The sequence below is a fragment of the Elephas maximus genome, chromosome 3 (genome assembly GCF_024166365.1).
Source record: "Elephas maximus indicus isolate mEleMax1 chromosome 3, mEleMax1 primary haplotype, whole genome shotgun sequence".
NCBI classification, from domain to species: Eukaryota; Metazoa; Chordata; class Mammalia; order Proboscidea; family Elephantidae; genus Elephas; species Elephas maximus.
Genome location: NC_064821.1, coordinates 156,556,905 through 156,569,582, shown reverse-complemented (window position 1 = coordinate 156,569,582; position 12,678 = coordinate 156,556,905). Strand labels below are relative to the sequence as shown.

Sequence of the window (12,678 nt, the reverse complement as noted above, 5' to 3'; positions counted from 1 at the left end):
AGTACTTGAGATAATTTTAGGTGGTACAACGATGAGTGATGAGTATTTTAACATGAATAAGTACGTATCTAATTCTATACTCATACCCAACATGCATAACAAGCACATCAAGCCCACTTTGATGCCTTCTCTGTAGAGATGAGAAATAGCATTGGTATCATAAGCCTGGTGGCAACACTTCTTCAGATGCCCTTTCCACATCTAAACTTTCCTTGGACTTCTTTGTTTGGGTGACAGCTGTCCTGCTTGATGTCTTGCTCCCAAGTCCTACATCTATTGTCATGCAGCTTCCCCAGATACCACCCCAACACACCTGTGCTGACATGAGATCCTTTAACTGACCTTTTGCCTTGGTTCTTTGGTAAACAGCTTGAGAGATTTTTTTTCCCCTAAAGCCTGAGGCATTACATTTGCTCTAGTTTTCTATCCCCAAAGGGTTTGTTACTTTTTTTCAGGCTGATTGACATTTCCTGACTAAGCTGTAAACAACTTGATGTTCGATACTTTTTGTCTGGCCCTAAGCTGCTTGCAGTCTGTCCTGTAATTAGTATGTACCTTGCTGGATTGGTCAATATACCATGCAAATGCAGTGACTATAGGCTATGCAAGTGGAGTATCTGTAGGCTACTATGCAAATGGGGTAGCTGTAGGCTACTATGCAAATGAAGTGTCTGCGGTCTACCAAGAGGGGATTGTTCAATTCATGGCCTTGGTTGGAGGGCCATGCCTTGAAACTGATGAGGAATCTCAATGTATATATATGTGTATGTATATATATATACAGTAAACCCCCCAGAGGTTTTTTGGACAGGAAGAAGCAGAAGGAAGAAAGAAGAGAGAAGGAGCAGAGAGAGAGAGAGAAGAGGTAAAGAAGTTCTTAAAAGAGCTGTAACACAGGTCAAGGGCTGTAACACTGATTATGATGACAGGCCTGGAAGGGGCCCAGTGGCAGACTCAATGGTGATACACAGCAGAGCAAAGAGGAGCCTGTCCTGAGGGGACCGAGAGGATCCTTGAATGGCTGAGAGGAGCTGAGAGAGATGCCCTACACTGAAGAAGGGAGACTTGCCTACATGGTTCCTGATCTTGACCCTGAATTGCAGCCTGTTGATCCTGATCCTGAATTGTACCCTGTTACTTCCTTAATAAACCACTAAGCTGTAAGTGTGGTTCTATGTGGCCATGGGAACAGATCATTGACCCCAGAAGAGAAGTAGAGCATGCCGTGGGAGGGATGGCTGGTGTCAGAATTGGTGAAAAGTTTGGAGGGTGGAGATATATCTGACTGCCTCTTCATGGGAATCAGCTTTGGTCTGATTCTGCTCATTAACCCCCATGAATTCTGAAAGGTTCTGACACCGATGCTAGTATTTCCACCTTTTTACAACATCCGTGGCCCATAAAGCAGCCTCTTTTTTTTTCCGGCTCCGGTTTTAAAACAGGCAGTCATGGAAGGGTTATTAACCATCCCATAATAGTTTTTTTCAGAAACGCCTACTCTTGCTACATCTTTGTAAAACTTTTACAGCACTTGACAATGATTTTTGTCAAATTCCCAGGTTTCTTGTCTTCTCTTGGCAGGAGACCAAGGTGCAGGCGCACTGACTCTGAATCTATCCGCTATATGACCTTCCCGGGGTGGCAGTAGCCAGCCATCGCCATTTTTTCAGGGTTATGTGTAGTGTTTTTAGAGCCCTGTGCAAAAACCAATTCTCTAAAATTATGCGGACTAAGCATGCATCCAAAGACTGAGGATCCTCCCCTCACTGTTCATACATATGTATGTCACTCCCTATAAGAGGAACAAATCTGCCCTGGGTCAGGGAGCTGGCAGCCTTAGGTCAGGAGACTCTGCCTATCTCCCAGTTTGCAACTGTGAAGAAAACTTTCTGTTCTTTCAACCTTGTGTCCGGCTGACTTGAATTGGGTAGCCTGCTTGACAAGAACCTATGAGTTGATGGCTTCAGTTTCCTCTTCCCCCATCCCTTTTCTCAAGGCCTCTCTTACTTCCTTGATGGGCAGACAGCATTAGCTCTCCATCTGCCTCGGATTTGCACCTGACATGCATCAGGAGATTGGAAAATTAAGAAGGTCCCTTCAGCTGCCCTCTCTTTCAATGTTGGTGGAGACTGTAAATGCTGTTGTTGCTAATTGCTGTCAAGTCGATTACTACTCATCACGACCCCCTGTGTGCAGAGTAGAACTGCTCCATAGGGTTTTCAAAGCTGTGGTCTTTCCGAAGCAGGTTGCCAGGTGTGTCTTCCAAGATGCCTCTGAGCGGATTTGAAACATCAACCTTTGTGCTACTAGTTGAGGGTTTGACTGTTTTTACCATCCAGGGCCTCCACAAATTTAAATAAATAGGACATTATCTTCTCACTGTCAGAAATAAGTTTAGATTTTTCCTTCTCTGAAAATGCTGAATATTAAACTATAGAAGAAAACCCTAGGTCTTGTGTTGGCAGGTGTGGGCGTCTTGCCACCCCTTCCCAGGGTGTGTGCTCACCTCTCTCTCCTTCTGAGCCACAGTGTCCTAGTAAATTGAAATACCCTGGAATCCTTCTTCACAGACTAAACTGAGAAAAGGGAAGAAGGGCCATGGAGCCCCCTGGTGGCTACTGTGGGCACAGCACAGAGAGATCTGCAAGGCCCCATTAGATGCTGGGGGGGGGGGGGGGGTAAGGGGCTGGAAGACGGGAGAAGACAAGGGCAGGGTCAAAGAAAACCAGCTAAAGCGTGAAAGATGCCAAGTGATTGTTCACGACATTGAACTACAAGCCGTGCATCCTACAGAGTGATACAGCTCAATGAAGAAGAGCTGTGAACTTTTCTCCCCAGAGCAAGAGATTTCCTTGCCCAAATATAAAATACCTGAATTAAGAAGGAAGTCCATTTTCTGTGCCTTTCCAATGAAAAAACATGGCTTTGCAGAGAGTTTAAGGGCTTTCCTCAGTCAGAGCTTAAGGTCTAAGTTATGCTGTGGCTCCCTGAAGGAGGAGTTTCTGACCTAAAGGAGTCTATCGACACAGTGGCTAGGAACTCCTTAGATACTGGGTTCCAGGCATATCAGATATCCCAAGGTTATTACAAAGATCTTCGGTCTGGTCTGTGGCTAGGGGCACTACCTCTGGGAAGGCCTCCCTTCCAGTCCTGGCACCACTACTTGCCTTCTGTTTGACCTTGGGCCAGCTCCTTCAATGTTTCAAGTCTCATATGAAAATAATAGTATTAACTGTCTCGTAGAGTTATTGTATAGATTAATGGGATGATATAATAATACACATAACATAGTGTATGGCACATATTAGGTATACCAAAGAAAATCCAAACCTATTGCCATCAAGTCGATTCCAACTCGTAGTGACCCTATAGGACAGAGTAGAATTTTCGCATAAAGTTCCTAGGCAACACCTGGTGGATTTCAACTGTGGACCCTTTTGTGAGGAGCCTTAGCACTTCAGCACTACGCCACCACACCTTGAATATCAAGTATGGGAGATAGGAAATAACATCGAAGATAAGTTTTTCCTCCCTTAATTGTTAAAATATAAGAAAAGAGTACAAGTTTCTGCTTTGGGCCATAATGGAGTAACAGAGATGGTATTTACTTTTCTACCTTAAACCACTACAAGACCAGACAAAATACATGTGAAAGAGCTCGCTGGAGAAACTGAACCACAGGAAGTATAGGACAGAGCTCAGACTTAGCCCCTAAGAGTGTGTGTTCCCACCAGCCTGAATGGAAAGAGCATCTAACACATGTGGCATGAAGGAGAGTCTTCAGAAGGGTAATACCTGAACACTGTGTCCACATTAGGCTTAGACTAAGGATTATCTGAACCCACCAAACAAAGCTTAAAAACCAGCCTGGAAAGAATCAAACTGTTTCCAAGCAGCTTAATGGCATCCCAGAGCAAAGTCCAAAAATATTTAAAGGATTATACAAAAATATTTTTTAAATACTTAACATAAAATTCGTAATGTCTGGCATCTAATAAAAATTTTTAGGTATGCCAATACTGGAGTCCTGCTGCCAGATGATATGATCCATAACCATGAGAAAAGTCAACAGAAACAGACACAGAAATAACCTAGTTGATAGAATCAATAGACAAAATATTTAAAAAGCTATTATGAACAGACTGCATTCATTCAGAAAAATGGAGGAAAGCATAAGCTTGAGAAGGAGAGAAATGAAAGACATATATATATTTATAACTCAAATAGAACTTCTAGAATTGAAAAATACACTAAATGACTTTATCAGTTAATTGCACAGTGTAGAACATAAATTATCTAAAATGAAACCCAGAGGGAATAAAAACTAAAAATGAAAAGAACAGAGCATCATTGACTTGTGAGAAAACATCAAGTGGTCTAGTGTCCATGTAACTAGAGTCCTTGCAACAGAGCAGCTGGAGTGACAGAAAAAGTGTTTGAAGAGATAACAATAGTCCCAAGGGGAAAGGTCCTGGCTCCTCCTTGTGGCCGCTGTGGAGACAGCAGGTAAGGATCTATCAGTACAACCTGAGGGGCCACCCCATACCAAAGAGGTAAGCAAAGAGGTGGATCAAGGGTAGATACAAAGAAAACTAGGCAACGTGCAGGACCTTAAAATGAGAAGTTGTATGGCCTATGGACTGATATGGACTGAGCTACCTTGATGAGTAAGAGCTGAGAGCTGCTCTTCTCCTTAGCATGGAAGATTGCCCCGTTATATCTGAGCCAACACTGAAGGCAAGGCTTAGCGAGTTATGATGAGGAAGCTGAGATTTGCAGAGTTTAATGGATTTCCCTGGTCTCAGGACTGTTAACACTAAATCACTTCCAGTCCTCTCAGTTGCTGATGCTTCAGAGCATGAGCTATAGAGACAGTTATATGTGGGAGGATCTTCAAGTCTATTAGTCCATCTGCTCAGCTCATGAAAAGGGGAACAATGGTTGGTCATTTGCTTCAAAGTTGCCCCAATAACATTTTTATAATCTTACGGTGAAAGGACTGAAGAATGTGACACAAACCCCAGAATCTTTAGAGTGATGGTACATAGGAGTACATCAAAATTTAAATTCAAATAAAAAACACTCTACATAACAAAGAAGTTATTTTTATTTTGTATATATATTTTTTTACCAAAGTACTTTATTATATGCCCAATAGTTTTTTTTAATGAAAAACAGTAGTGCCCTGATCATTTTCTACATTCCCTGTTCTCCGGAGATAACCAGTTTCAACCCATATAACCAATTATCTGTCTCGATCTCTCTTTACCTCTAAAGAAACATTGTTAGGCCTTGATATTCCAGTTTTCCACTCCAGGCCCTGCAGACAGCCTGCAAAGGGAAAAACGCTGTGCATATGGGTCCATGGGTGCACCACCTACTAGTCAATACCAAGGGAGTCCAAAAGGCCCTTCACTTGGCTTCCACTCACTTGCCAACCAACTTAATCCACTTCACGCGTCCACACAGTGAAAGGAAACTTTGCAAGAACAAATGCCAGGCAAGCAGCTTTGAGGTTCATCGCTGGAACGGGTTCTCCGGTGGGACAGGAAGCGATGGGGGCACTCCTGAGTAAGGAGCATAGGTGGTCCACACCCAGCAACTGAAAACCCTGCTGTGAACGCCCAGTTCTGCCTACCATTCCCTACTTCCTCCTTTTTTCTTTCCAGTTCTCTTCTCTGTTCTTTCCAGTCTCCTTCCTCAGGTATTTTCTGAGGGTTTCTGGGACCTCAGTTCGTGAGGAGGAGACGTGAGGAAAAGGGTGCCGGGCCGCGAGGCCGAAAAGGCCACGGGGAGCAGGAGGTGAGCGGGGATCTGCAGGAGCTCAGGATTCCTCCTTGGAGGCCCGAAACCTTTCTAGCTCCTAAATGAGGATCAGAGGCTGGACGCGGAAAGGGGAGTAACAAGTTTCACTCACAATTTAAGCAAAAATTTAAGGTGTTGTTTTAATCCTTCACTTAAAGGAAACACTAAGGTCCCACCGAGACTTGAACTCGGATCTCTGGATTCAAAGTCCAGAGTGCTCACCATTACACCATGGAACCACAAGTCTTTAAAAAAAAAAAAAAAATGGTGGTAGGATTCTGACTCCTATCTATGATCATTTCAGTTAAAAAGAAGAAGAAAAAACCTCTTGCTGTCCAATGGATTCTGACTTCTAGGGACCCTGTATGAGCATCTCAATAGAGGTGTGTGAATACTCATGTAGCATCCATAGTTTCCAGGACTAATCTCAAGGCAGTCCTCTATCAGACGGACTTGATGACCATTGACCTGTGTGAGCGGACTCATCCATCTTGCTTTCTCTCTGCACCTCTCTTTTTATTGACTTCTATCATTTCATTTGCATCTCAGGAAATTGTGGTAAAATCCACTTTGGGTTTAGCGCTATAGCACAGCTCTTTAAGTCTGTGTCATAAATCACACAGTGGCCTCATTTACCAGCATTCCCTGCCCCAAGGTGAAATTTCTGCAAACAACAGTGTTATTTTCCTTTTCCTTGCCTTCACCCATTACTCATTGCCCAGGGAGGGCAGATAATTGTCAGGGCAGGACTTGGGACTTCCGGGGTGCCTTGTCCAAATAGCATCTACTACACTCCAAAGCCACCACAGCTTCCCATGTGTAATGTAGAAAGGTGTCTCCACAGTGTTCTATCTGGGGAGTGAGTTCTGAAGGCAGGAGAACTCTCATTTTCTTCTTTATAGATTTCTTTTTTTGGTAAGCTTTTCTTACGAAAATCATGAATTTGTTAGATATACAACAAAAAACAATTAACCTTCTTTAAGATTTATACACTCTGACAAACCAGACTAACGTCATCTGCAGTGACTCAAAATTGACCACGTGCTGTTGAGGCTACAAGACAGGGCTCTGACACTTACTCAGCCCCAGTCTGTTTTCTGAGAGCTTGGCCATGTCCATTACATTCCAATTTCTCAATATATCATGACCTAGAAACTTCACAGATTTTTTATTTGTTTTTTGAAGTGCAGTAAAGATTTAACTCCATCCAAAGAAATTCATCTTTTCCTTTGTTTCTCAGAGATAACTCCGAAAAAAAAAAAAAAAAAAAAAAAAAAAAAACACTAAGCCCCTTGGCTCTCAGGTTGATACTGACTCCTAGTAACTCTATCGGACAGGGTAGAACAGCCCAGTAGGTCTTCCAAGGATGCAAATCTTTATAGACACCCATTCCTACATCTTTTTCCCTCGGAGTGGCTGGTGGGTTCAAATCATCGAGCTTTTGCTTAGAAGCCCAGCACTTAAAAACCGTGTCTCCAGTCCTCCTTGAGATAAATCTAAATGCTTGGAACTTGCTGAGTAATAGAGGTGCCTTTGTTTTTTATAGGCCTCCAGACCACACTTGAGGGTTTATAAGATGACTCAAGTGGGGGCTGGCAAGGCTAGAAAGAGGACCTTCTGATGTAGGCCAACCTAGGGCGAGGGGTACAGAGGTTGGGGAAAACTTCATTCAGTCATGCCTAAGAAATGAGGCTCAGAAAAAGGCTCTGAACAGAAAAGCTCCACAGGCTTCCTTATTGATGAGAGACATCTATGCACATGGAAGGGTAATGCAGCTCTTTTTGAGACAAGGACTTGCCATGTTTAGAACCTTCCCAGTCCTTGCCCTATGTGTCTCCTCATTTGTATTCTTTATGCTTTAAAACTGTAATTGTAAGTATAGGACTTTCTGTGAGTCACTCCAGTCAATTATCAAACCCAAGGGAGTAGTGAGAACCAGCAGGTCAGAAGTGAGGGGAATGAGCATCTCTGAGCTTATGGCTGGTATCCTGAAGGGGTAGAGGGAACTTCTGAGTATGTAGCCAGCAGGTCAGAAGTGAGTGGGTCACGAGGACTCCCAAGGTTACAGCTGGTGTCTGTGCCCTTTACTTGTGAGGTCTGCCCTAGCTCCAGAAGTTTAGGGTCAGTGGAAGATGCTGCATGTACACCTGGTGTCAGAACAAAAGTGGAAGAGAATTGGATTGATGTAGGGAGATTTGGGTTGATCAATAAATATTTGGTGTTAGAGAAATGGGAATTGATTTGGGCTTTTACAACATGTAAATACATCAAGATATCCAGGGACACCCATTTGTGTCACAGGGTAGGTGTATCCAAGTTGCCTTACAGTATTGTCTCATTATTTCATTTATGTGCACAAAATACCACAACACTAAATATGTGTATAATACATGTAAACTTTGTCTTTAAGTTATACACACAGTTTCATACCTTACGAAGAGATTTTTATCATACATTCCTTTGGCACTCAAAATTACCTCTTCTTCCTAAGGCTAGTTTGTGCCTTTGAAAAGTGAGTTGGATCGCTTGGCCTAATGATTTCAAAATGGTTAGACTGCATTAAAGAATGACCTGGTCATGCATACACGTAATGGAGTTCTAGGTGGCCAAAATGTGAGGGTCTCTATGGACTGCTACTGAGTTATTGCTAGGATAGTTTATGTGAAAAAAAAGCAAAGCAAGAAGTGAAAAAATGTATACAGTATTCAACCTTTTCTTTAAGAAAGGAGAGGATAGATGTGTTTGTACTCATTATTAATACTTGCTGATTTTTCAGGAAGGACAAGCCAAAAGGTAATAAAAATGTTTTCATCTAGGGAATGTGGTTTAAGCAATAGAAATGATGGTGAGACTTTGCTAAGTATTATCATTTTTATATAGTTTTGATTTTTAAACCGTGTGATGTTTTACATTTTCAAAAAAAGAAGAAAAAGAAAACACTACAATTGATGAAAAGAAGTAGAAAAATTTGAATTGAACCGTATGTCAAAATGATAATACAATCACACAGAAAATATTCATGTGAATTTTAAATGCAGTTCTCTGACTGTGATCCATAGAGGGGTATGTTCTTATGTCAGAAGCATCTGCAAAGAAATTTTGAACTTTGTAGATTTGTTGTTGGTAGTCATATTGATGGAATAATTTGGAAACAATTCTCTGTGTATTTTAGAAGAGAGCACATGAGTAAATGTATTAAAAATTTAATACATTTGGAATCAGGGTTATCAACATGAGAGAGAAGAGATAAAAATATGGACTAGGGAAAGTGGAGGAAGAACCCCTTCATGTTGGATTGGGATTGAAAGTGACAGTATAAGCTCATGAATTCAATATGAATATTTGCTCACTATGTCCGTTTACAGGGCCTAGAAGCAATGCTACCTAGTGGCTACATCTTTGTTGCGAATGCCATTCTCCACCAAAAGAACCAGATTCCTTGGAGAAATGACTGATTTTGGAAAAGGAAATCACAAGTTGAGCTTGGAACTTCTTGTGCCAGAAAGGAAGAATGTGCTCCTTGATTCTTGGAAGCAAGTCAAAAGATCACAGGAACCAACTTGAACAGATCTGAACTGGTCCAAATTGAGACAATTTGAGCATCAAAAACAAGAATGGTAATGGATAACAACACATTGAAGTAAAAAAACAAGCCACGAGTTCATAGAATCTAAGATTGGGGAGGGAAGTACTATAATAAAAATGTGAAGGGAAGCTCTAAATAAAAAGCCCTGCCTAGAGAAAAATGCACTTCCACTGGTGAAAACTAGTTCCTCATCCTCGCAGATCGTGGCAGTGTATTCAGATATTCTGGTGGCTTGCACTAGTGTGTGGAGAAAACGAGCCAGAGAAGGAAGTAGGAGGAGCAGCAGGGAGGAAAGAAGAAAAGAAAGAGAGAAACCAGGAAAAGTTTAAGAACCGTGTAGTGGGGAGAGAGGCAGCTGGACGCACTCACTTAGCAGTTTATGTCTATGGTTTCATTTATATATGATAACTGAAGTCCCATTCAAGTCAGTGTTTGAATAGCTGAGGGTATAGTGTTAAAGGGGAGTCCATCTATAACTAAGGTATTAGTTTGCTGATAGACTTATTTCTATGTATTTGATGGGTTTTCTTTTTATTCTTTCAATTTTTTGGCTTTTCTATGACTGTATCTAGGAAGGACTTAGGGAGTAGTAGCTTTATTTTTGAGCCCTGGTGGTGCAGAGGTTAAGAGCTCGGCTGCTAAACAGAGGTTGGCACTTCAAGTCCACCACCTGCTCCTTGGAAACCCTACGGGGCACTTCTATTCTGTCCTACAGGGTAGTTGTATGTCAGAATTGACTTGACAGAAACATGTTTGGTTTTTTTGATTTTAGATTTATTTCTAGAAGGCAAAAAAATGGTTAATTTTCCTCAAACAATATTATTGAGTGTCTATCATGCAATTTTCAAAAAAAGCTTCTCAATTTAATTTAAAAAATAATTATTATATTTAGCCACCCATGAATAAATTCCCTAAAGCAAAGTTTTTTCAAACTCCTCTACTGTCTACATGCATCACAATCACCAGATAACTTGGTAAAAAGTAAAGATTCCAGGCACAACGATTGGTCTTTATTTGCCTGCAGCAACAAAGGAAAAAGGAGAGTTAGGAATAAGAGGACAAAATAGATTGTGTGGCTAATTCCCTCCATGCACATACTTCCTCCTTTGCATTGAGACCAGAAGAAAAGTATTGTGCCTAGCTATATTGTACATTTTGATCAAAGATTGTATAAAAGAATTCCGATCAAAGTGGGAAAATGCATGTCATGGATTGAATTATGTCCCCACAACAATGTGTGTATCAATTTGGATGGGCCATGATTCCCAGTATTCTGTGGTTGTCCTCCATTTTGTGATTGTACTTTTATGTTGAGAGGAATAGGATGGGATCATAACACCCCCCTTACCCAGGACTCACCCCTGATCCAGTACAAAGGGAGTTTCCCTGGGGTGTGGCCTACATCACCTTTTATCTCTCAAGAGAGCGAAGGAAAGGGAAGCAAGCAGAGAGTTGGTGACCTCATACCACTAAGAAAGCAGCACCAAGAGAAGAGCACGTCCTTTGGGCACCGGGTCCCTGGGTCTGAGAAGCTCCTTGACCAGGGGAAGATTGAGGACAAGGACCTTCCTACAGAGCCAACAATGAGAGAAAGCCTTCCCCTGGAGCCGAAACCTTGAATTTGAACTTGGAACCTACTAGACTGTGAGAAAATAAATTTCCTTTTGTTAAAGCCATCCGCTTGTGGTATTTCTGTTTTGGCAGTACTAGATGACGAAGACAATGCAGAACAGAATTTCAGATTCTCATGGTTCAGATTTTCTGGAACCAAGGAGACTAGATAAACCCCTGAAACTATTGCCCTCAGATCATCTTTAAAACTTCAATAAAACTATCCCCTGAAGACTTCTTAAAACCAAAAGATAGTTTACCTTAACCAGTAAAGAATGTCTGCCTTGAGCATTATGCTCTTTGAAGATCCATTTCTACAGAAACAAATTGACAACGGCAACTTAAAAGATTAGATAGGAAACTTGGGAGGCAGTGAGTTAACGTTAATGAGGAAGGAACAACTCAGAAAGGAGGGTTGCACACCTCAAAAAATGTAACCCGTGTCACCAAATTGTATATGTAGAAACTGTGGAATTGGTATATGTTTGGCTGTATATATTCTCACCACCAACAAGAAATGAAATAAATTAAAGAAAACGCAGATTCTATGGCCTCACGGCTATGAAATCACTGGAAGTGGAGCCCAGGAATTTCTCCAAAAAACACTCTGGTAATTCCAGAGCACACATGAATTAAAGAATCGTGTGGAGTTTTGTATAATAAATGGTTTGGGGAGCAAAGACCACATTCTTCAACTTACACCTCAATCACTAGAGTGTGACCTTTATGAAGGCACAGATTGTAGTGCCATCTTTGTACCCTCAGACCAGAATCTGGCCCAGAACTAGAAAACTAGATGGGGGGTGGTGGAAAAAACCACAATTACTTACTTACAAATAGTTTTCCTTAAAGCCACTGAAAGGGCTAAACTATTTACCTAGTTCCCTTCCATGTTGAACATATTACTCTAGCGACAAGTACAATAACCACCCCTGCAGGATGTCTTACAAGCTGGGAAGTAAGTTCTGCTGTGTTACAGTGGTATGAAACATTTAGAAATAATATTCTTGTCACACTTCCCTATTTTTCTGGCATATGTGAGGAGCCCAGGCAAAGAATCATAACATCACTGTTGATCTGTGATTTGCATGCTGGGCCTTGGACTGGGCACTGTGCTCACCACACAGTGGGGAATCAAGCAACTGAACCTGCAGGAAAAAGAGCAGCTCTGAGGTGGTACAGATACCCAGTGGTGGTAAAGATGTTAGCGACCATGGGCCTAGGGTCCCGGGAAGGGTGAGGATTGTGGGTAACAATCCGAATAGAGTTGGCAGGAAGCAATCAGTAGGACCCTTAGGCCAGAGCCTGGATGAATCAAGATCCTGTGATCTTCAACTACACCAGCTTCGTGTGCTCAGCTGCCCTCAGCAGCGTCATTTGATGCCAGAGAGGAGTGGGACATCCAAGTAGGTGTGAAGCTGAGCAAAGCAATGGCAGCTGCAGTGGCCGGGATCTAGACAGAAATAAGAATGTACAGAGACAAAGCGGGAGAGAAGGGTGGGCAGAAGCAGTGAGAATCTGCCTGGAACTGTACACCACATACCGTAAATGCAATTATTTAAATTGTCAGTTCATGTTTGTAGGTAGAAATCTAAATTAGGCTTTTAACGGGAGTAAATATAAATATTGACTTTAAGTAAGGTTTTTATTAGTTGCTGTGGAGTTGATTATGACTC

The 12,678-nt window shown here is 41.8% G+C and overlaps 1 non-coding gene across 1 annotated transcript; it reads right to left on the bottom strand.

The window, feature by feature from the left end:
- Positions 1-5,972: 5,972 nt before the first annotated feature.
- TRNAQ-UUG (transfer RNA glutamine (anticodon UUG)) lies at positions 5,973-6,044 on the bottom strand. Its single transcript has one exon. It is a non-coding gene; the product is annotated as a tRNA-Gln (tRNA).
- Positions 6,045-12,678: the final 6,634 nt, after the last annotated feature.